Source organism: Semicossyphus pulcher, unplaced genomic scaffold (genome assembly GCF_022749685.1).
Source record: "Semicossyphus pulcher isolate SPU_LCO1_2020_fin unplaced genomic scaffold, fSemPul1.0.p SCAF_23, whole genome shotgun sequence".
In the NCBI taxonomy this organism is placed as follows: Eukaryota; Metazoa; Chordata; class Actinopteri; order Labriformes; family Labridae; genus Semicossyphus; species Semicossyphus pulcher.
Window position 1 is genome coordinate 11,932,193 of NW_027211697.1, and position 26,720 is coordinate 11,958,912.

The window sequence follows — 26,720 nt, forward strand, 5'->3', positions numbered from 1 at the left end:
CAGTGAGTTTGCAAAAATTACGACAAAGCCCGTCCTTGGTACACTGCAGTTTAAAAGCAGACAGGCCCAGCCATGGAGGTGACTGCTGATGTTGTCCCTGATATGTCTTGTAGCACATGAAGAACCACATGGAAATGTTTAAAAGGTTAAACACTTGGTTTTCTCTGGAGGGGGGCTTTAATTATAAGCTATTGCACTCATAGCACAAAATCAGATTCTAATGCACTTATAAGAGGAGAAGAATAATGTCTCAGTGGGATGGCTTTGATATTACAGGATTTGCTCTTTTAAGCCCTACTCACACAGGACTAGTACTTCCTGGAGACCTTTAATAATCTGCGATAAATTTGTGGGTAATCTGTGATCTGAATCATGTTAGAATATGACGTCTGCTTTTCATGCAGTAAAAGCTCCACAGCAAATTACATGAAATGTTTTGCCAGGTCAATCAGTGATATTATTACAGAGAACATATCTTTTTGTTTTTATAATGCAGCCTATTATACTGTTTCCGACCGAAATTAGTGAGCTGACGCAGGTTTTTCAGACCCGGGAAGACCCGCTGATAAATGATCGTCTCGTATACTCCTGTCGGTCTCTTTTCTGTTGCGTCTGACGTCACAAACGCGCCGAAGACAGGGTTAGTAAACAGTGAAGATGTTGCGGTGGTTAGGTCTTTATTGTATCTATTACTCAGTCTGTGTATCAAACTTGGCGGCGACAAATTTGGAATTATGTTCGAGCGCTGCTCGGACGGAGACGGGCGGGATTTGTAGCTGACTTTACAAATGGAAAGGGGGCGGAGATGTTTCGGCCTGGGTTTTGTGTTCTCATCATTGCTGATTGGAGCTGAGGCGATGATTACCCGGGTATACCGCAGAGTTATTTGACCCGGGTCTGAATGCCGATTGTAACCTTTCCCACTAAGCAAAAAAGCCGGTGTTAGCAGGTTTTTTGACCAGTGGGAAAGCGGCTTAAGAAATGTTAGGAAGTGAATGTTACGCAGAGCCTTGATATCATACCCAGGGGATAATTTCACAGTAAAATACAGACGTGCTGCACAAAACACAAAAGTGAGGAAGTAATTCCTAAATCACACGAGTTCCTCTGTTAATGCCGCCTGTGCAAACAGAGGCCTGAGACGAGTTTGCATCAAGCTATCCATCTGTGTGTCGGTGTTTAGATTTCATTCAGACTCATATGTTTTAGTATGCATGTGCACACGTGCGCTGTATGTGTGTGGTAGTGATTGCAGTACAACAGAAGGTTGGTGAGTTTATAAGCAGACAACCTGTGACCTCAATTAAGTAGCTTGCAAACGAGCGGCGGACATGAGGTGAGAAGAATATGTTTTTAATTTGTATTTGACTTATTGCTCATTACGCTTATCACAGGAACCCGTTCTAATGACTTTGAACTTGAGGACGAAGGAGAAAGTGATTTATTATTGCTGCACCTCCAGCTTCTCATTCTCAGTGCATATTGTTAACATGAAAACAACAATAGCTGGAGATGACATTCAGTGGCTCTGAAGGTTAAATTAACACCTCGTCCAGAGCTGTGACAACAACACCCTAACAGTGGGAGAGGAGAGGCCTGCGACCACTCGCTGTAGCTGCACAGTCTTAGATTTCAGCAAGGTTATTGGTTAGCTGGGCTGCAGTGGTAATATGCTGTCATATTAGCTCTGTGGATGTCAGGACGTGATGCCTCAGAGGGAGATCATGGACTGTATCTCCTCCAGCAGGGCTGGAGCTGGAATACTGCTCAACCAAACAAAAGTAATGCGCATGAGTGAATAATGATGATATTGTTAGCGAGGTGTCACTTTCAATGATACATGTTCTGGATGCAGCCTTTTGCTTGCAATACAAAAGAGTCACAGTATTTCTGCCGGGTTTTTTAAATAAAATCCAGCACGAGGGATAAAAAGATGTACCGCTTCCTCTGGTAAATAAGCCAATGATGTTAAATCAAGATCGGTTTGGGAAACATGGATCAGTGAGGTATATAGTGTGCAGTTTCAGGGATTGTGAGCCTGGTCTATGAGAGAACTGTAGGTCTGGAGCAGAAGAGTGCGGCCTTTCCCCAGAAAAAACAGGGATACTGGGTGCTCACGGTAGCAAGTTGTGAAACTCCAGGTGAATGCCAGGTGCTCTTGAAGGCCAAAAAGTTAACTGTTGAGGGAGGGAGGTCACTGGGCTTTCTTCAGGCACACTCGCACCGAGCCAAGGATTTAGTTTGAAATGCCTTTATTAAATCAGGGCATCTCTCATAAAAACATTACTATCACAGAAGTAAACGCAGACCATTGTCGGACCTCATCGGCTCTTCCTCGGGGCGTGGCTCGGAAGAGTCATGAAACAGAGAGTTCACTTATATATCATCATAAGAGGCCTGGAGGCTGAACTACACCAGAATAAATACATGCATCTTAAATAGTCAAGATGACAAAGTGTGACCATAAATAGTTAACATGAACAATGTGTGACCATAAATATTAGATATAAGTAATCATTATGAAAACAAGTGTTGCCAAAAAACTGGACAAGGAATTAATAGTCTCAGCATGTTAAATCCACGTACAGCAATGGATATTGTAACTCTGTCACTGTCTTATGAATATATAATTCAAGAGTCTATAATATAATAAACAGTTTTTAATAAATAAGGAAAGCGGGAGTTGTGCAGACTCGGACTTGTAAATCATTGCATCAAGTTTGAGGATTCAGACCTTTTACTAGAACGGTTTGAGGAGCCCCCCCTCTTTCTCTTGTGTCTGCACTGCACTCACTTTGAATGTGTTTACACTTTTCAGCTACATTTAGGTGAAGAGACCTTTAAACATGTATTGTACAATCATTGGCTCAGAGGCAGATGTATGTTGTGTCTTCCATGTGGAAGTGTATGTTGACTTGTTATTGGAGTGAATGCAGCGAAGGCAAAGAACATCTTTTAAAAACATCTTGCAACAGTAGCTTTAGAAACTGGACCCAAATGCAGACAAACAGACTGACAGCGACGTTTAAATTTGCATGTCTCGCTTCCAACAGGTCATTATCCTGCAACCCACAACACACTGAAAAAACACACATCTCTGACCTTTCTGTCCCCTTGCTTCCTGCTGTTGATGTTTGTTCCACAGACTTTGGGTATATACACACACACACACACACATATATATATATCTCAACCTGGGGGTCCATAAGATAAGTTTGGGGGTCGCCAGATGGTTGTGGAGAACAAATAGACTGGAGTATGTTTTTTACATTACATACAGACCTCATTTGCCTTAGAATAGATTTTATTTAGTGTGTTTGTGATAGTCATACACGGAGACAAACATTTGTCGGCGGATTAGTGCCACACTATAGTGCTGAACCAAGCAGCTACAGCCAGTTTTGCTAGCTACTACACTAAACGACAACGGAGCGATGGCTTCTCAGAAAAAGTGAGAGCAGTTCTTAAAGTAATGCCTGTAAGGCTACACACTCTTTTTTTATATGTTAACAGGCCCGTTACCTCAGTTATATGAGAATGTATTTCCATCTATTATTGTTCTTTAAGGCCCAAAGCCGACAAGGTGCCGTTATGTAAATGTATAAGTAGGATTTTTCCTTGCATTTCGTCAACAACACGTTCAAACTGGGCCCCTCCTCCTGGGCTCTGCGTCACCAGAAGCTCACTCTCACTCTCTCGTGTGAGAACACGCCCACCCCACCGAGCTAACACCGACAGCATCACGGTTACCATGCTAACCTTGTCCTACCCAGTTTGAGGCACCTACCTGTCCAACAGAAAGAAGGCTGCAGGCTCTGCATTGCTCTTTTGCAATGTTCGCCGGTCTGAATGGCGCCCAGTTGCTAATCTGAACCACTCCCAAACTCACCTACACGCTGTGATTGGCTCAGGGAACCACGACAGCGCCCCTCCTGGAAACGTCCCGTGCAAAGCGAAACAACAGAATAGATGCAGAGGGAAGGGTCTCACAAGGGTCTGCACACACACTCACCAACACACATGTATAGAGGCCCAGAAGTGATGACAACTAAATGATTGGACTGGTTTTGGGGTTAACATGGTGCATAGGAATCACTTGCTGGAGACCATAAACAATCATGCCATATCTGGACAGTACTTATATTACGAACCTACGAAAACCCTCATCTATATTAAAAGCAAAAGACACACACCTGCATTTGGTTTCAGCTACACAGTGATTTAAAGTTCATGTGTGCACTGTGCTCGGTCTCCTCTTGGGATTAGATAACCTGGTTTTAGCTCCAGGTCAGCATGACATGTACTCTGGGTCAATACAAAGACCATCCAAGAGTCAGCTGGTACGATGATGTGGCAATCCCCTCCATTGATTTCAGTGTAAGTGCAGGATACGTCTGCAGCAGGGCAGCCGCTGGGCCTCACTTCCTGCTCTTGGCTCTGTCTGAACTAACTGTTTGTTATACAACAGTCTGGCGAGGCCCGAGTGCTGCTGCTGCTGCGTCCCCCATGGACCACATCCTGTTACCGCGCTGCTCCCACTCGCTTGTTGACACATAGGTCATAGCAGGGCGTTGGCTGTGCTTCCAAACATTCAGACCTAAAAAGACATGGCAAACACACAAATATATAATAACACACACACGCGCACACAAACGCAGAGCTAATCCTGTCAAGTGAGTAAAGGCAGACGTTTCTCTCCTCATTACAGTGCCAGTCTGTGTGTGTGTGTGTTGTTGGCTCTCCTACTTGCAGGGCATGTTGTGTTTGGTCATGACTTTTCATCCTGGAGGCCCATAATTAGACTGCACTGGATGCTGCGCCGGAAGGATGAGGTTAAAGAGTGGGAGCGAGCACTCTGTTTGCTCGCTGGTTTCACAACACGACGAGGAAGGCTGTGGCTTAATTACAGGAGCGACAACCGTGCTGGACCTTGATGACACGTTTCCTGTGATTACAGGAAATGATCGGTATCGATCGTAAGAGGGGGGAGAAGAGTCATGTTTAATTGCATTAGAATAATTGCTTATTGATGGCTGAGGTGAGGCCTGTCCCTGGTGATGAGGCTGCAGTGTGTCAGGTGTGAAACCAGATCAAACCACAAAATCATTTGGCTCTGTAAAGGTGCACCAGCATCTGAGGCCTTTTCAGTGTGCACTTTGTCACTCTTTTGGCACCACACTGTTTGCTAATATTTCCTCACACAGATCAGTAAATCAGACTTAAGGTGATAATCTGGAAGCCTTTGGCCCACTGATGAAAGCCTTTGCATTTGCAGTATTACAGACTGGCTGTCTGTGGCGACCTTCGCGGAAAAAAACACAAGCGGTGCCCAGCTAGTGGCGCGTTTTCCATCACCCAGCAGTGGTTGGTCTGCCAGAGAGGGTAGGTGGAGCTAAGCGGCTGCTTTTCCGCTCTCTGCAAGTGTTGCGAGTAAACAGTAATCTACTATGGCTGAACAAACAAAGAAAAGATGGATGACTACAGATACAACTTCAACAATAAGTGAAAATCCAAAGAAAAAGAAACAAACTCGACGCTCAGATGAAGCAAACTGTCTGAAAAGGAAAGCGACCGTCAGCCAGGAAAATCAAGAGTTACAACCGGAGCCAACCGTGGACGTCACACATGCGACACTGTTTAGATATCTGGGAAGTGTGCTCCTGTAATTATCGTTTATCGCCATTGGTGGCACCAAAGAGAACAAAACTGAAATATTCGAGATTATAAATTTAAATAATTCATTAAAAATTAAATAAAAACAGAAAATGAGGAAAAGTTATCATAAATCAAATTATCTTATTTTTTTTCCAAAGAATTTAAATCTCTGACTTGGTATGTACCTGCATATACACGAATAAATCAGAGTGAAATTCATAACTAAATAAATAAAAAACAATCAACTTATTTATAATACATATTAATAAAGTTTAATTAAAGGCCAGACCAAAAGGAAAAGCACATAAATTAATAAAATAGATCAAAATAAATAAAGTTCACAAAATATTAATAAATAAATCAGCCGTCCATCAACCCATCCTGCTTTACTGCACCATCTGTCTCCGGCTCAAACCGGGTCAAACTCACACGCATAACCAACACTGCTGCCAAGATAATAAGTCCCCCCACACCCAACCTCTCAGACCTCGAATATAGAAGCATCACGCACATTACAAATGCAGCAGCACAGGACATCTCACACACACCATGAAGGGCCATTTCACTGCTCTTTGAGTACAGAGGGGCTCACATTGGCTAAAGCTATAGCATCACTTAATAAGGGGACTCGCTAAAGGGAACCAAATTCATGTTGTTTTGCCAGTCATGGTTGAGATGTGGAGGTCTTCACGGGTCCCAATCACATTGTACCTTTAAATGGCTTAATAAACAGGGTGTTAGGCAGTAGCGTAACATAACCCTAGCCCTAAAGCCCTAAACAGAAGCCCAAGCTCGTGCGTGCATACACGCACGGACACACACAACCCCTCCAACCAATTTTAAAGCAGACATTTTATAACACCCTGTTGAGACTATTGGCGCAACTCTCATCCAAACCAGCCAATGATCAGAACCACGGACAGCAGCCGTCGCGACACATTAATCTACACTAATCAAACCACCACTGCCTGATTCCTTGCATGCGACAACAGAAGATTCCCTTCCATATTCACAGCGCCAATACTTCAATGGTTTTAGGGTTCTAGGGTCTAGAGGTGAAGACTTCTACGGTGTGCAAAATAAGTCTAACCAACTGAGCGTCCATGACGGAAATATACTATGTATGCAAACCTGCTCCTGACAGTCTTCATGTGTAAATGTTTCCTCCTTGTGTTACAGCTTTCCCACACAATCCTTCTCCATGCAGGCTAACTTCCTCCTGGTGTCCAGCACTAAACCATAAGGCTCACACTTGAGTATAATCCATATATTTCCTGGTGACCTTTGGACTTCCTCAGGCAACTGTCAATATGTATTTGAGGTTGCCGTGTCAGGACCGGCGCCGCAGTCGTCCCTGCACCATCAGTCCATCGATCTTCCACCTCTCGCCTGAGAAACACAAACCAGACCTCATGGTACACGTACGATGTATGTGTGTCCTGCTGACTCCGCTGTTGCTCACGATATTTATCATCCCGCACGTAATCAATTTCAAGTGAACACCTGAATCACTGCTGCGACAGTGCCTCATGCTTAATGAACAACAGAAGACAAAGGGAGGAAAACAATAACACACAAAATATCTCCTGGGAAATGACACTGAAGTGCACCAGTAAATAAAATGAGTGTGTAATTATTCAGGAATAAAACAGCGGTTACAGATTTTTCAGTCTGTATTTTATGCTGTCACTGGCATCTCATGTTTAATTCTCTCCTGCTGCTGTGTTTTGCGTCCTCCTCTGTGGCTGCTTGCGATTTGTGCGAACCCAGACAGCCTTGATCTGCAGCCAGGGACAGTGGCTACGGGGCAGGCAAGGCCACAGCGAGTTGCCCTGCTCCCAGGTCACTGTGGTCTGGAAGCCAACACGGGATCGCTGAGTAAACATGTGGTTTGAGTCCAAGGGGCGGTTCAGGGCTGCCGATAGAAAGGGCGTGTGTTTGCGCTGGTATGTATGTGTGCGTGTGCATGTGCCAAGAAGTCTTAAAAGTTTGGACGTGCCCGTAGCGTGCTGTCTCCTGGAGCTCTGCTAGAAACGCGGACTGCTTCATGTGTCAGCTGTGCAGGAATGTTTGTGCTGTATGTTGGGATGAAATATTCATTATTGGATGTGATCTTCAGGCCTGTGTGTGCCGGGGGTGGGACGGCTGTTTAAACACATCTCATCAGTATCACTCCTCAGCATTGCCACTGACAGGCATTAGTGTACCGTCAGAAGAAATGACTGTATTAAACTGTCCTTCATGCATATTCTCGCTTGTATTTCACAATGACGACGGACAGAATGAGCTTGGTATCTCTAAATTAACATGCAACGCAAACAGACAGAATGATTTTGATATAATCTGCTTAAGTATGACACTGCCAACTTAAGGAATTACTGTATGATGGCTTATTTGCATAATGGGCGTCCTCGAACAAATGTAATCATTGCAGATTATGTCGGTCTGTTTGTAAAAACATGATGAAAATCACGACGCGTGCCTGGCTCTTAAAGGGACAGTCCATCCCACGTTACACTCATAATGTTACATGTCATCCATAAGACAGGAAGTGATGAGTCAGAGGGCTTCAGCTGCAGCTCTGATGCAGCTCAGACACGACTGCCTCGCCTTGGTTTCTCTTTAAAAACACAGCACTTACTACGTGGTCTATCTGCGGTGTATTGTTTGTTTATGTGACACCCCTCACATCTCATGGCCGGGGACTGATTAGAAACTGTTGCGGGCTTTCTGTTACACGTTATGGCTACATTTACAACTTGTTTTTGTAGTCATTAAGGATTCTTTAAGGATAACTGAGCTTTAAAGTCCAAGTGCAGATAGATGAAGAGAAAATACGATGTAACGGTTAAAGGAACTTTATGGATTTTAGACATTACTTTACGGGAGTGAGGGAAAAAATCAGCTTTAGTTTTTCAAGATAAAGTTACTTGATCAGGAAAAAATAAGTTGTTGTTTGAAGAATAAAGTCTTGAAGGGGACATACTTTAGCTATGCAATACATTTACTTTTATTCGAATGTGTTTTTGAATCACGTTAAAGTTTGTTTTGTTTTAAAAATTGTATACATATTTTTATTTATTTTTCGGAGCCTCTCCTTCCTCCTGAAGCGAACAAGCTGTTTTGCCATTCAAAGGTCAGACCTTAGCCACGATTGGCTGACAGTATTTGTAGTGACCGTGTAGCTTCTCCCCCATGTGGGGGAGCGACCGCACTGCACTGTCACTCCAAAGCTGTAAAAAAATGGCTGCTCTAGGATCGGTTATTATTATCGGCCTTATATGTACAAGCCAGAATCTCCAGGAGGTATCGGGATGGTACATTGAGATCTTGACGACGACTCGACTACAAGCGAGTGTATGAAAAGGCAGCCTGAGGTGAACGACGGTGAATGACGATTGGTCGATTTCAGCGAAAGCATGGTTCTATGTAGAAACCTGCAGCTGTTCTGAACGGCCCATTTCAGAGGCGACCTTTTTAAACATGTTGGAAATATGCAGTTTTCACTTTTTCGCTGCGAACAATAAACACACAAACATGTGAAACATTGAGAATATCCATTTAAAAGATATGCCCCCTTCAATGAGAGAAAATGATGTGTGTTATGTTTTATAGAGTGGACTAGCCGACCATTAGTGGAGCCTTTAGTTTCTGTCACCTGACTGTATTATCGATAACTGTACATTATTGTGTTGATTAGAAGATAGTGAGACTGAAGTTGAATTAAAGATCCAACAACACTTGATTGTTCTGGGATTTAATATTAAAACCAAAGGGCTCTTTTTCAGCACACTCGCGCATCTCTCTCTCTCTCTACTTTCCCTTTGCTTAAACATCTCTTGAATATTGCGATCAGCGTCCTTTTTTTAAAGGAATGAAAACAGATTATTTGAGCAGTTTATGATTAAAGCCTGACCCAGCGGGGTGCTTGTTTTGCTCAGCGGGCAGAGCAGGCACCTCATATACAGAGGCCACAGCGCCCGACGCAGCGGCTGCAGGCTCGACTCGCGCCCTCGCCCCCCCGCTGCATATCATCCCTCACTCCCTTCTCACAATATTTCCTGTCTCTCTTCAGCTGTCCTATATGTCATAACCCGGCCTGTAAGGCCATGACAAACAACAGGAAGGGACACGAGTTGCCAAAAGTAAATGAAAGAATTTATCACAAAATGAGGCTATGATGTGTGTGAAATCTGTATGATCAGCGGTGTACATGTATGTGCGTGAGTATGGTGTGGTGAGATGTTTGGAGAGTGCACTAACACAGATGATGGTGCTGGTGTTGAGTCCAGAGGGAGAGGGAGAGAGAGAGAGAGACGGAAGCTGCTGTATTTATACCCATGGAGCGATGGGCCCAGGTGCTCCATATAGCTGCAGCTCATCAACCAGCTCCTCTGCAAGGAAACACGTATGCATTAATACAAGATACTAATACTATGCAGGGGCCGTCACATATAAGTATCAGTAATGTAGAAGTCATGACCCTTAACCTCTGTGTTAACTCAAAATAATAATGTTTTCTCTTCCTCTAGCACCTCCAGTATATGCAAAATAGAGACAAACAAACAAACTCAATGTGCAAATAAATGCAAAAAGGATTAATAGGACAAAAAAGGCCACTGTGTTGTTGCCTAATTTCAATGTGGGTTAAAATAATATCAGTAGACTTCATACCAGTCAGTAATGAAAGCATAAGTGTTGAAGCGCAAACCTCGGGGGAGTATTTCAAAAGTATATTTAATTTTAATTGATTGGACATTACTCATCAATCGTAAGAGTCTGTACACATCATTTTTAGGTCCAAGGTTATTATTGGTATTTTCATTAATTGTTATATTTATTCATTAAACCAAACGCAGCTTGTCAGATTATCTGAACAAACCGTTTTAAACGTGCAGTCTGAGGTTGACTCGTCCTCACTGCTATGGCTTCTCTATGACACAATAATGTCGAGGTATCACATGTCCTGGTCACTCTTACAATAAACGCACTGTGTGTGTTACCGCTCTTTGTTTGTGTAACTGTAAAGGTCAGAACATGGTCGCAGCGATGGCTGAGAGCCAGCAGTGCAGCAAACTATGTTATCACCGGCTGCAGCGTGTTATTCTGACATGATATATAGGCTATTCATAATGTGCATATTTAATATTTTATACATTACTGCGTATCATACATATTTCATGGTGAACGCTCTGTTATGCAGCATTATGTCGAGTCTCTTAAACAGCTTTATACGACTTGCTGACAGAGTGGGAAACGGCCTCCGCCCGCCAACCAGCCTCCAGGTTGTCCTACATAAACCCTGACTTCTTTTATTCACAGCACCAGCACCGCAGGCCGTCCTCGTGCTCCCCCGTCTCATCCCTGCTATCCTGTCGCCTCTGGCACAAAGCTGAGTGAGCTGTCCTAATGTTTCTCCACTCCGCTGGGAGTAAATTTGATAGACCGGACAAGCTATAAGAAACGTGTTTATGTCCGCTCTGAGAATAGCAACACAGATCTTTAAGTGGACTCATCAAAGTATTCCACGACGTTCTGCAGAGTCATGCTTTCTTGATCAAATCTAATCTAAAGAAGTGTGTGGCCTCTGCAGATTCATCCCTCTGCACTTACTCGCTGCTGGAAGCCAGATTAAAGCGTCTCTCTGAACAAAAGTCTTCGATAAGTCTAATTAGCATTTATAGATTCATTGAGGAACTCGATTAGAGTCTGCAGCTGGTCGTTATGCTAATCTCAGAGTCTTCAGTGTGTGTTTATAAAACCCTGCCACACAACGAGCAGTGTGTCATGACAGGGCAGTGAAGCCAAAGACTGTATGAATAGGAATAATGGAAGTAGCCACTGTGACATCACCGTGGTTTGTTCCACTTCCCTTTTGAAACCTAGATTTCTGCACTTTTGCAATCGTCATGTTTTTTACTAGAAGTGACCATATTGGACAATGAGATAAAACGCCAATGACGACGGGTGCTTTTCTGCTTTGAGTTGAAGTTTTTTCAACTCGAGGCGCTCGGAGCGTTTCCTCAAAAAACACGAGGTGCACAGAGCGGAAAAACACGAGGCGTTCTGCAACGCAAAAGCAGCGCGCAAAAAGCGTCTCATTGAAAACAATAACAAATAAGCTCCCAGCTGCTCAAACGCCTTCTGTCTGATCGGGCCCTAAAGGAGTTGTTTGTCCAGTAGTATAAAGACGCTTGTGGAACGTAGCCGACTTGCAGCTCGCTGGCGGCAGCTGAACGACACGGACCACTTCAAATGACAGGTTGTGGCGTCACTAAAGCCTACCGTCTTCTTCTTTTATGTGTCCCGGGATGAGATGGTTTCTTAGATTGTAAAACATGACTATCATTACTCATCTTCCCTTGATTATTCATATTATTTCTTTTACCTATTGCCACTGCAAAGCACTTTTTCAACTTCTACTTTACTGTGCTGCTTTCAAACATATTCAGTCTCTGCTTCAGTGTGTTAGGAGTATCTTTGTTTTCACTCGCACAGTTGTGTGTTTGATGTTGTCCTTTATGGATCTGTTTTGTCCTGATTCCTGCTGCAAATTTCCTTTGGATATTAATAAGTTGAAGTTCTCTCTGGTGGAGAGCCATCAACAGCCCCTGCAAGGGCCGCCACATGTGAACAAATGTATGAGCAATACCTATCAAACAAGCCAGGTATGGTGAGCTCAGACATCCGAGCAAATATAAACATGATGAGCAAAGCAGTGCGGTGCAAATGTGCATAAAGATCTATAATTCACTAGTCAGTCTGTTTGTTGTTTGCCCTCCTGCCATCACTGAGAGGAGTTGTACAGTCTCATGGCCAGGGGGACAAACGAGTGCCTGACTCTGTCTGTGGAGCAGGACTAAATGGCCCGGGAAGCCATATTATTTGCATGATAAAATCCCCAGAATCCCCCCTGCACCTACAACACAAACACCGCTGAGAGGTTATGTTCAGTGACTAAATTAGCTGAGGTGACAGCAGACAGCTAGCAGCTCCCCGCCTGTCACTCAAAGCAATCACGCCCCTAATTATGCATAACATTAAGCTTTAATACTGTCAGATTCAGGCAGGTGAGCATTATAAAAATTCAACCACCGTACAGTTGTCATGAATAGAGAAATGAGCTATTTAAACCAGGGTGTAAACATGTTTTATTCTGCTGTAAATTAGGCTTTTTATTATGGGGCCTAATGGGGGTTAACTCACTTTAGGAGCCAGCCTCTAGTGGCCGCTCAAGTAACTGCAGTTTGGCACGAGTTACTGGAGCAGACAAATCTCCCAGAAGTCTTTGCTATGGGATTCAAAACAACAGGTATGGTTCATAGACTGTATAGAAAGTGAAGCCAAACCCTCTCTATCGCCCCCTGCTGACTGGCTGCAGTATAGCTCATAAAGCCCGCCTCCTCCATGTTAACAGATGGGACATGAGTCAAACTATAAAATCAAAATACACGGCAAATAGATTTTTCTCAAACATGGTTTCTGTCATTATAGTTAGTTCTTATCATGCTGATTTATGTCCAAGTGTTCATTTTTCTGACAAGTTTACTTTTAATTAGTTATTTGATGCTGTCAAAATGATGATTGACAGCTCTGTTGACAAATCCGTCTCTTGCAGCCGATCTGTTCCTGATTAGCAGAGTGGAGGAGGATCAGCGAGAGGAGACGTAACTCAGACAATCACTACAGTCATTGAAGTTTCCATACCTGTGAACGTTAACCTCAGACCAACACAAAGAAGCAGTTCTGCTGTTAAACACGCCGACATGCAGGATCTTTGCTGGGGGGTTTTTCCGGCAAGTGTGTGTTTTGGTTAGCGGAAGTGGCTACGGCAGCTCCACCCACCGATTTCTACTGCGCATACTCTGGCTCCAAATGACATCGCCATCGCAAGATGGCAGCACCTATCACGGGGGGTACTTTGGAGATGGAGATGCGACGTCCATTTATATATATACAATCATTTGTACGGTTGCAGAGCCCAGGAATGGTCAAGCTTGAAGTTAATCATTAAGCGTTGTAATCTCGCTGTGATGAAGGTGCAGCTGATAACAGAAAACTAAACAGTGAATTAAAATTAGATGAAAAACTTTCCACAGGCTGTAATTATGCATTAATATGCCCCTCTACAAAAACTACTCTCTACTGGCTCATGCGTTTAAAACAGGAACACAAGCAGCATTAACAGTAAAACATGTGAGACGACTAATAAATTAGTGTTCGATTGTTGTTAGCTGTTCCCTAAATACACACGTCACTGTATCCTCCAAACAATTCCCGTCCTTTGTGATACTGCTCATTCATTTAGTCTGCGGTCTGAACAGCAACCTAATATACCCCCGTTCCCCTCACACAGCCCGCGAACAGAACAAGGTCGAACACGCACCCCGGATATGTCTTCACCCCGGGCTAATTTCTTTAATTCTTAAACAAGATGTGCATGACAGAGAATTAATTTTCTGCGTAAACAAGTTACAGTTTGTTTCCCGAGGTTGTTTGGCTGCCGTTAGTGTCGGCAGCTTCACATGATTAATAACGCTGTCCTACACCTTCTGTTGAGGGAATTAACAGAGAAGTGGTGAAAATGAGCACAGGTGTAAGAGAGTGGACCGGGTCACGGCGTGCTTTGTGTGCTCACTCACACACACATTTCCTCGAGCAAACACGCTCGCCTTTGCATTGTGTCCCTTCTGAATGTCACTGGTGTGCCTCCACGCTGCAGATAATGAGCATATTAATATGTACATACCCAGCCAGGTTAATGCCTGCCTGCCGCTCCAATTTCACGGCCCAGTCTCAGGTCTTTCTGCAGTTTCTCCATCAGATAAAGAAAGAGAAATATAGTTCTGAATTATTGAACAGATACATGACTGACAGGCCGGCTGATGAAACTGAAGGGGGAGGAAACAGGAGAGGTAGAAAGAACAAAAATTGGTATAGTGCAGTTGATTGATGCCAGAGATAACTTTATGTGAGGGGCTGATGCTTAAAAAAGTACTGACACAGGATGCGGCTACGAGGGTTGTAGTGGAGACGACACAATTGCTGAAATAGCTTCATTTTCAAAGCTCAATCCAGGTCAGACCGCTAACCTTCAGAACTTTAATCTGACTCATGATATCTGATCACTCCCTCCAGGAAGCGGAAAATGCTGATCTTGATTTTGTGGCGGCTTTTTAAAGAAGTGCAATGTGATGTTTTGGGGCTTTTTTTTTTTTATGCAACACATGACACATCTAAGGCGGTGACGGTGACCGCAATACCACGGTTATGTGACGCCAACCAAGTGACCGTCATCACCCCTTTTTTATTTTTAAATGCAGACCCAGTGATGTTGCTAGGTACGCGTCCTGCATCTCTGTTGTATTACAATCTAAAGGGATCAATCTCTTGGGACGCTCCTCATCTTTCCAAACAGATTGATACATTATGAACAACAAACTTGTTTTAAAAATCACAGTAATCACCAAAAGAAGCCTTGCTGTCAGAGCCTGTGTGCAGTCTCGCGACATGCTAATTTAGCCGCTATAACAACGACAACAACTAGCCCATGGATTTAATTTCAACAATTAAGGATACGATCTTAGCAGTGGTAACTAAACTCACGTTTCACTCATGTCGATTATGTTTTACCGTCTGGGGGACACGCTGTAGTGAGAAAATCAAAACATACATGGCAGCGGGCTTGGGAGGTGGTTAAAGTTATAATCTCGAAGTTCTCAGTTACGTTCTCTTTGGCGCCACCTATGGTGATAAATGGTAATTACGGGAGCACACTTCCCAGATATCCAGACAGTGTTGCATGTGTGACGTCCACGGTTGGCTCCGGTTGTAACTCTTGATTTTCCTGGCTGACGGTCGCTTTCCTTTTCAGACTGTTTGCTTCATCTGAGCGTCGAGTTTGTTTCTTTGTTTGGATTTTCACTTCTTGTTGAAGTTGTATCTGTAGTCATCCATCTTTTCTTTGTTTGTTCAGCTATAGTAGATTACTGTTTACTCGCAACACTTGCAGAGAGCGGAAAAGCAGACGCTTAGCTCCGCCTACCCTCTCTGGCAGACCAACCACTGCTGGCTGATGGAAAACGCGTCACTAACTGGGCGCCGCGAAAGTCGCACCCGACAGCCGGTCTGTAATACTGCAAATACAAAGGCTTTCATCAGTGGACAATAGATAGTGACTTAACAGACATTTATTTAAATAAAAACCTTCGAGATTATCACTTTAACCACCAAACTGCAAGGGGGCGTTAGAGTTTCGCCGCGGTTAGAAACATTTAGTACCGTCACAGCAAACATCCACTGTGCATGACTGGGACAAACACTCCAATGACGCCATCTATTTGCTGAGCGAGCGGTTTCTCTTCTGACATATAGTCTGGTCAGATTTCTGTATAAAGATGCAACATTTTTGCACTACACTTGCACATGGAGTGCAATCCCTATGTGCAAAGGAGAATCTACACATTAGAATGTTGTACTCTCAATGTTCTGATTGTCAAAGAGGTGAGTTTGATGACGTAAATGACTTCACGTTTGAATTTGTTGGAACGCCACATCGAAACTTCCAGCAGGGCTGTGTAATTGACAGTTGAGCTCATCGCTTTGTTTGCTGCTCTCTGAGGACAAACTGTGTCTTAAAGCATGTAAAGTAAAAACTGCATCCGTCTGCTGAATCCAGTATTATTCCCTAAATGCTAAATAATTTTCAGATGAGCTCATTTCATCAAACAGAAGCAGATATTTGTCGCCATTAAGCGTAAGAGAACATTTGCAGCTAAAAAGTCATCGCAAATGTCAGACAGATAAAACGGCTTCCATCCGAGGATCCGTCTGACAGACGGTGTGATCGGGAGGAACGCTGGGATGTGGGAGGAGGAGGGATTTTATGAGTGTGTGTGTCCTGTCTGTCTGTGTCCTTTACTGTTAGTGTGTGTGTTTTCTGAAAGAGACCCAGACTTACCTTACAGCTTTATTACCAGCTTTAAATCAGATGTCAAACCAGCCCGTATCTCCACCACATTGTAACTGGAGGCAGACGTTTTAAATTTCACTCTGTTTAGTTTCCCATTTAACCCAAAACCTGGAGTCGTATCATAAGCATCTGGTGTGACGGCGTAGTTAGCGTTGAGGTGAGAGTGATTCTGATTCCACTCATGGCTTTGCATCGTCTCTTCCAACACCGCATAAAGTTTTCACCACACCTCAAGGCTACTTTTGCAAACGTTGTACAAATACAAAACAACGGTATGTGCACGGATATTGTCCATATTGTTTCTAACCGTAACCCTGAGTTACTTTAACTGACAAACAATGATTTACAAAAGTTCCTCAGAAAATTTAACCAATGCTTTAAGGTCAACACAGTGATGCTTGTTTCCAGGTAACGTGATGTTACAGTTGTGTGTCCCATGCCTCCTTTTATATTCCAAGACGCCATGGACACACACGCCCACAGACTGCACGCCTAAAGTCTGTGAATATTTAGTGCGCCAGCTTATAGTGCTAGATCGGATTTTTGGACACCAAGTTGTATGAAATACTTGCTGGTGGTGTGGTGGATGCAATGCTATTAGCTCACTCACCGAGTCCCGTGGTCGGAGTTCTATCCGGTTCCGAATGTAGAATAAGTAGTTCCTGTGAGATGCCAGGGTCATGAAACCAAAAAGTTTTACCCTACAAAAACACACAAAAATGGTGATCATCGTCCTATGATTTCATATGCTGTAGTAATAAAAAATTCCACCACATGTATTTCATCGTTTTCCTGACACGGATCGTGCCCTTAGAGGTCCTGTTGGATCCGTTGTAAATCTTTCTCATCACTTTCATTGTCCGACATGGTTACTTCAACGACGACGTGAATCAGTCAGAATCAACGTGAAACAGCTACGAGGTCGGCTTACCTGAGAAACCGGCCTGCAGGCGTAGTGATCCTGGATTGCTCAAGAGAAAGTATTGCCTAAAACGGCGCAGTATATGAAATCGTAGGACGATGATTTTGTGTTGGAAATGGATCACTACGCCTGCGTGTTTCGCTTTCATGACCCTGGCATCTCACCGGAACTACTTATTCTACGTTCGGAGTCGGACAGAACTCCAACCACGGGACTCGGTGAGTGAGCTAATAGCTTTGCATCCACTACATTACTGGCAAGTATTTCATACAACTTGGTGTCCAAAAATCCTAACTATCCCTTTAAGGAAGGAGATCGGGCCTTGTTCTTCTTGTGGGATAAGATTCTGTTTGTTTGACACATTCACACACTTGAACCACCTCTTTATGTGGGCTTTCTCACCCGTCGTACTTTGTCAACCGTCTCCTGTGCTCTCACAGTCGCACGTTTATAAACTCCAGCTTTTGTTCATGAATAAAAATGTGCGAAAAACATCCCCCCTTTGTTTTATCACAAATCTCCCCCTGCCTTCATCTGTGATTATACTAAAACGTCATCAACGCATTTTTAGTCTCGCGCAGTGTGAGTCAGAACCCCGCTGTATTTCCCAGCTGTACATCCTCATCAGGACACTCAAATAGAAACAAACATGACCTCAGCTTGAACATCGCTGCTGATGTCAACACAACAGAGCTTCATCACTAAACAGAAGTTCACAGCAGCCTGTAGTAAAAACACAGACTGTACAGCTGGTGAATAGAAGGCAGGGAAGTGAATTCTCCTGCAGATGGCCGACTGATGTTCAAGTGCACAAATAATTGGGTTTAATGAGTCATTAAAATGTACAACACATTGTTGAGAATGTATGACAAATGGCATTCAGCCTTATTTTTCAACTGTGGTGAAGAAATGCGCCAACAGAGAAAGTGTGAGGCAGCGGGTCCAGCATTTCAATGCCATCTGAAGGACACGGTGGAAATGGCTTTTTGGAAGCACACATGGGGATTTGCAGCAGCCTGCATCAGGTTTTATGCATCTACCTGACTGTGATTCATTGGTTCAGTTTGTGCACAGCTATTCTATTCAGACTTGTGTTATGGCTGTTTGTGTTCCCTGCACTGTTTGTCCCTTTTCCCCTCCTGTTGTGTCTTCCCAGCTCTTCCCAGGTGATTGCTCAATGAGGCTCACCTGGTCTTAGATGCTTAAAACCCCAGTCATGAGCAGGCTTGGGGAGGAACGGCGTTACGTGATTAGGATACAAAAAAGGGCAACTGTATTCGGTTACAGTTACGGGGGGAAAAAAAGAGATACGTTTATTAAAAATGTGGAGTACTAGCAGGATTGAAATGAAGACGACTTAATGCCAAAGATGCTCTGTAACATCTGGTGTCTTATTTCTAAACCGTCCGTCTGACCGTCTCTGATAACAACGTGCACCTGCACGCACACGCGACGACACTTCACAACACACAAGTTTATTGAGTGAAAGTGCATTCATCTATTGTGACTTTTAGTTTACAGTGGTCGTATAATAGAAATCCTGGTGCTTTATATTATTTTGTTGGATGTTTTCACACTGAATGAAGAATAAAATCTGCTGTTTGTAAATGAATGTTAACATGGTAAAGATGTTAAGTTTTTAAATTGTGTTGTCAGGTATTTTGAACCTTTCAGTGCAACTTATATTATAGAATGAGCTCAGGTTTGATTTTCATACACATTACAGTCGAGCTGAAACGGCATTACGAGAGTATCTAGCTTCCGTATCGTGACGTATTTCCGAGTGAAACAGGACGTGCAGGCGGGACATATCATTAGAGGGATTTGATTTGATGGTTGAGAAGTGGGCGTAGACAGACGTTCCTCCACAGCGCAGTAGCTAGCTAACTGAGCAAGCGTTCTTGGTGCTCTGCGGCTAAATGATGCAGATTGATTGGTTGAAATGTTTGGAGCTAGCTTACGTAAGCACGCGTGAAATTTAGTTTCACCGGAAGAAAAAATGATCAGATTTTGATATAAGAATACAAAGAAATTGATTTTCTGTTGTTTTTTTTTTGGCCTATATTGTCAAATCGATGCACAATATTACCGGTGATGTGATCTAAAAGGATTAAAATGACATTTTTAATTTAACCTCGACTTTAAGCAAACTAAGATGTGCAAATATATCTCCTTAACACCAACCAGGCGAGAGCACCAAGTGTCTTTGGTCTCCACACTGTCCTGTTAATGTGTGTTCTTTCAAACAGACTCCATCGAGTAGACTCATGTTGCCAGAACAACACTGCAGCTGTTACAAAGATGCGAGGATCAAAATGGATCAGTGCCTTGGGTTTTACATTTACATCTCTCAGATCACATTTGCACATCTGAGTGAGAATTTGCATCCTCGAGTTTTAGTTTATATTTGTAAAGGTCATGCAAAGTGTTGATTTTAATTCTTTAATGCAAAATAGATACAATTAAATTCACATTAGTAAGGTAACATTATTTGACCAAGGTAGTGGAATCAGTTTTTTTAAAGACAGAATTTCCAACAAAGCTCAAATGCACAAATGTTTCCATCAGAGGTCAGGACGCACGGAGTTGTACCTGCAGTGTTAGTCAAAGAGTGATCTAAATAATGATATCATCTTTGTGCCTTTCTGCAGCTCAGAGCGGCAGCGTGTTCCGCCTCTAGCACTGACCTTTCACAAACCTCTTCTCCAGCACACGTATTTTACACTTCAAAGTACGAAGTGAAATTATTCCAATTAGGCCTGCAGCGCCGTTCTGGTCGCACCAATCTGCTGATGAAAGAGCTCACCAAGCCCGTCATCCTCCCCTCGAAAAACTCATTGCACTTGTACATTATACATATTCATGGCCCTGTTTAGGGAGCGGCCCGGTTGCTTTTGCTGAACCATGAGGAAGAAGATTATCCATTGTTTGTTTTATTGTTTGAGAAGAATGGCCGTACAAAAAGAGGCACAGTAGGTGGTCACTGTGTTCGGTTATCACATGCAGAAATAGAGATAAGGCTTGCAGAGTTACAATAAAGTTCTGCTCAGAGATTCGGCTTCTCTTGCTCCTACACGACAAACGCTCTTGTGACTGATGCCTTCTGGAGCTCTGCAGGATTTAAATTTACGGGAGCAAACAGCCGGGTAAAGAATACAGGCAGATGTGAGCTTATTGGAAGCGTTTTACCCCTCATGGATTTTTAGACTTCTCTATTGATTTTGTATGCATTGCAACGAGGCCGACCGAAATAAACTGCACGCCGTCCATGCCAGTGAAGTAGGTCTCTTCTCCTCAGTGCGACTCTACCCTCATCCGGTAAGCGCTTCATCTGCCTTTGAAGGAGCAGAACCAAGGGAATTATATACAGGGGGAAATTGACGATAAAGGCTATTATGTCCACTGTAATATCCATTTCCCAAACAATAATGTCGGGGAAGGAGAAGTAATGAGAGCAGAGCAGTAATACCCCACCATCTGCTCTCCTCCAGCGCTCAGTCTGTCTCAACTCTCCGGGCTGCTTTCTATTTTACTCTATCATGTGCTCCCTCATTCTCTTTTTACACACCCCCACACTCAGCTTTGTCTCGGTTAACCCTCTCACTTCCAACATCTATTCTGTGCTCCGAGTATCTCTGGTACAATTGAACACTAGCAAATACATCTGTGATCCTCTGCAGATCCATTTGTCAGACATTCTCGGAGTGGGAGTGATGAAAATGTCTTTCTTGCGGTCTCATGCTGCGTGCACATCCACCTCGTACTCTATATGAAAACGCTGCCTTACATCTGAGATAACAAACTCACTGCTATGACATGCACGAGAAGGTTTGTTTTCCCAGACATTTGTGGAAGTCCTGAATACATTCTCCTGACTTTAATCTCAATGCTTGTGAATATAGACGAGTCGGATGTACAGTAATATTAAAGACATAGGCTTCTGTACACTACACAATGGCAAGTGGTAATATAAGGGTTATTCAGCCATACATGTATGAACCGGAAAGTGATTCACAAGAAGAAGAAGAGGAGCAACTTGGACAGGGTCGCATACAAGTGGACGTATCAGAATGGGAATGTTTCTCTAACTTGTTACAACGTTACCGTTAGAAATGCAACGGTGCGACTACGTTATCAGTCAGCTAGTAATGTGTCGCTAGCTTAGTAGTTGTAACGTTACCGTTAGTAGTCAGTTTGCAAAAATGACGATGACGGTTACAGCTGGCTCACGCATCGCTGACGTGGTCGCCATAAGTTACACATAATGATATGCATATCGTCGCCCCGTCCATTAACAGAATTAGCTCCTTAGGTTTGTGACGTCTCAAACCTGCCAATCTGAAAACGTGTTGTTCAGCCTGTCCTTGGTACACTGCAGTTTTAAAGCAGACAGGCCCAGCCGTGGAGATGACTGCTGATGTTGTCCCTGATATGTCTTGTAGCACGTGAAGAACACCACATGGAGATGTTTACAAGGTTACACACTCTCACTGGAGGGGGTCTTTAAACTTCAAACATATTTTTCCTTTACCCTCAAATTCGTGATTTCATAGCATGCGCCGCACTCCGTCTCCAGCGTGTCCCAGAAGCGTCTATTTTTACCCGGGTCTGTTTTTGATGGAGGCCGCTTCAAGCACGCGTCAAGCTGAACAGAGCAGATCGTTCCAAACAGGAAGTCACACACGACAACAGCATACAGCATCCGGTCATTTCAAAATAAAACACCATGTACAGACCGCTACAGACTCAAGTTTTTTTCCGTTTTCATAACAACAACACTGAAATCTTAAAAAAATAACACTTTTAATTAAGTAGTGTACTCAGCCATGGTCGAAGCACAAAAAATCACAGAATGATCTCCAGATGAGCAGATAATCAACCTCGGAGGTGCAAACTGAATGTTGTTTGTGTGTTGCTTTGTGTCACATGGATGTTATTGTGTGATCTTGTGAATCCAGCTGCTTGGACCAGCGCTCCGCTGCGCTGCTGATCAGACACGCTTCCTGTGGGCGAGGGCTCGCTCCGTCTGACAGACCAGAATCACGGCGCAGACGGAAAGCGCCGGACACAGATCCTGGTGTAATTCACACACATCTCTATCACAGTGGAGAAAATCTTTTTAGGACAGTGCGCATCACTTGATGACCCGGTAGTTGTAATTACATTGTTTGGTCAAATCGGTTCAAATTCTGCTGCACCACCTGGGAGCTAAACAAGTTTAATAATTAACATGTTCACCATCCTGCAAGCATGCATGTATGCTAACGTCGGCTTAAAAACACGAATGTTCACCTGATGGTGGCACAAGAGGAACAGTAAGAAGCACACACGTTTTGGAAACCATAAAATGTGCATGATATTACACCCCCCGTGTCCATGGGAACCAGAGCTCTGTATTGGGAAGTCTGTAAAGTCTTAAAGGTGAAGCCGGTGTGAAAAAGCCCTGAACCGAGCGGAGCAGTTATTTCAAAGGCATGAGAAGTATGAGGCATAGCAAGAAAGCAGTTCACACCTGGTGTCATCATGTTTAGATAAAATGCTATTATAGAGTATGTCACTTTCAAAGTTCCACGTTTTAAATGCTTTAATTCATATAATTTCCCTGTCCATTCTCTGCTCTAAAAGCATTAAGTGTTGGATGCTGAGTGGGTACACCAGCACTTAGGGTGCCCTGCTGTCTCACCTCTGTGGAGAAGAAGGCGCTGTGACATTTAGGCCTCCGTGTTCTGCAGGCCCAGGGCCGGCTGTGACGGCTTGCCGGGGAGCGCTGCTGAGCGTGGGGTGGAAATGCCAGCAATCAGTCACAATCTCACCGTTTTATTGTGACTGCTTGGAAGCCATTTCCTGACCCCCAGAGCTTTAAAATGTTGTCCTGCTCTTGATTTCAAAAGCTGACACACAACCACACACACACACGCTTCTCTTCCCTCAGCACTAAAATACACATGAGAACGTACTCCTCGAACATGATGTGGAAATAATGTTGCGTTTAAGTGTAATGGAGTTTTGATGACTGCATCTCTTCTTCCATGCAACCTACACAGGAAATAAAGGAAACGGTGAGTCGCTCGCGCTCTCTAAGAGCTTTTCTTCTTCTGTTCCTTTACAGAGGCCCGAGTCCAAGAACAGTCACAGCGGTTTCTGAGCAACCCAGTTTGGCCATAACCATAGAGGGGAAATCCACGTTTTTCACCACAGCTGACCACACACACCCACTCGTCTGAATTCCAGCAGCACGACCTCAAACACACATCAAGTCAGCGCAGACTTGTGACTGCACGCGGACACAAACATCACCATCCTGCCACCCACACTCCCCGGGACACTCAAGGCTCTCATTAGGCCCTGTAAAAGTCTAAACATACACACGCTCGTGCAAGAGGTATGTTGGCACACACACACAGGCCGACCCCGGGAAATAAAGTCACAAGTTTACAAAATATTTCAAAACACGTCAAACTGATACCCACTGGTTGGTCTTAAAGTTGCTGCAGTGGGACGCAAGATTTCTTTGCACTTACTTTATAGTTTAATAAACCAATTAAACTGGGGCCTATTTATTTACATTGACTCCTCTGGTAAATGACATGAAAATATATCAGGAAATACTTCATCTTTGTCTCAAGTGTCGTGTGATTAAATGTTTGTGAGGCCCCTAAATATTTCTGGATTTAAAACTGGGCTGCAGTTTGGCAGAAGGTTGCAACGATAAGTCATTGTCTGCAAAAATTGATGACAAAATTAGTTGCCAACAAATTGAATTGTCAAAAATTAGATGGTTACGTGTATTTCATGCTGTGTGCGAACATGACATCGTTTTCCGGGTTTGCTGAGGGGTGAGCTACGTCGCATCCTTATGATCTCCGCTGAGAGCTGTGCATGCAAAACAGCGACAGGTAAACAAACATAGGACAGTGGCGGCGAGCGATGCAACACCATCGCATCCTCAAACTTGTAAAGTCTGGGAGCATTTCACCCTCAACGCTGCAAAGAAAAGGATCGCCTGCAAGATTTGTAAAGCGCACGTTGTTTATCACGGGAGCACGTCGAGTAGCTGAAGAGAAGGCACGCTGGACTTGATTTGATTGATTCTTTTTACCAGCACTTTGTCAGTCCTGGTTTTAAACTGACAAACAGCTGATATTGGATTTTTTATTGATCTTTTGTATCAGTAGGAGCAAAATCAGCAGCAAAGACATTTTTGAATGAAGAACTCATATTTATTGTTAGTTAGCACATGCTTAAAACAACCTCCAACAAAATTTAAACCGGCTATATGTAAGATTTTACATGTATTAATGAATACCTTTTTTTTGCCAATGTGTGAAGGGATAGCAGAGGAACTGATTTGTTACTATTTTTATGTAAAGCACTCGGGACGTTTTTTCTGTGAAACGAGGACGTGACGATGAGGACGTTCGCGAGTACCTCTGCTGAGAGCTCATTCTTCGCCACTAGAACACCAGACAATGCAAGCTGTGAAATGGAGAAGGATAATGCCAACAAACGACCCGCACCCACAACAACACCAACACAAACTACACACAAGAATAAAAACAAAAATACGTTTTATGTAGTGAAGCCCGTCAGACCAAACAGGAAGTGATGGACGTCAGGGGGAAAACTACACCGGCAGGGCGTGCGAATCTTGGAGACCTTCGATTGCTTTTGGGAATCAAAACAGACCCACAATTAATTGTTGTCATAGAAACAAAACCTGCGTGCAGTGTTTTTTCTCTCACAGCACAAGTGCTTCATTCGTTCCGAGACTGAGCATGCTCAGTTTCGTGTGTCTTCGGCAAAAAACCCTGCGAGTTAAGAAGGTCGTCTGCAGTCGTCCCACAGCGGCCGACCGCGTCGCTAGAAATGAGGAGTTACAAATAGCTCCTTTAAAGCTCCTGTGAGGAACGTTTGGTTTGTGTTGATTTTGGTGCCCCCTGTGGACAAAGCCGTACCTCTTACCTCTCTACCTTGCTTAAGTGGTGGTTTCCAACACAAAATCTCATCCTGCTTTCTTTAACAGTCATATGTATCACTCACTTTAAATTTTTGCCCTGGTAAATTTAAACACCCCCCCTGCCAGCAGTTTCAGGCATTAAAAATAACTACATAGAAATATCTGGTCGCTGATGGTCTGGTTTGCTTTTGTAGCTCATGTAGAGTCATCAGAATTAATTTCATTACCAGCGAAAAACTCCTCACAGGAGCTTTAAAAGCTGACAGCTAAAAAAGAACCATTAAGTAATTCATTATCTGATTAGTCGATTAATCTTTTCACTAACCGACGACTGGTCGATTAGTAAAATAGCTGCAGGCCTGGTTTGGGAGCGGCTGCTGCACACAAACACAATCTCATCATCTCAGCTACATTTGAAATTGAGATATCTCAATTCATGTTTTTAGTATCGGACGTCGTCCATCTGGAACTGTCAAAACCTCGAAGCAACAGTGTGAAGAGTAGTTTAACGCTTTGTACGAGTAATGAAGTCATATGACTCAGATGTTGATCTGTAGTGTTTTTTGTCATGTTTTCTCGTGATTATTTATTTATACATCTGTAAGTGATGTAAATGTAAATGTGTCATACAGGAGGAAACTTGACTGGAGGGCCAAAGAATGTATGTAGCGGTTAAGGATTTGCTGTCAAAGTCATTATAAAGATCATAAAGATTCTGTCATACATTTTTGCCCTCCAGCACACCCGGCTGCACGTTACAGTACGTGTGTGTGTGTGTGTGGTTTAAAATCATCGACCGCAGAACAGACAGTTTCTATATGAATGCTATTTGTCTGTTTGAATGAACCTGGAGCTAAAAGTTTGTTTATTAAAGTCTCACTGTGTTCAAATAAAAAGTTTGCATGGTTGTCAGAAGAGACTTAAATCCTATATGTTCTGCGGTTTTGTTCGTCGATGACAAATGGAGTTTGGATGAGTCACCGTATAAAGAGTGACTTTTGCTCCATTTGCTGCCTCTCTGACGCTCAGCTTCCCCGTGACACACTCAGCCCTGCGTTTCCTGCTTCCTCATCCATCCGCTACACACCTTCCACACAAGCACACATTTTTTCCACCCCATTGAAGACACTAATGCTCTTTATCACAGCTCAAGTGTTTTTGTGCTCTTCGACAATGCCTCTTCTCCTCCGACCACCCCCCCAGAGCTTTCCCCT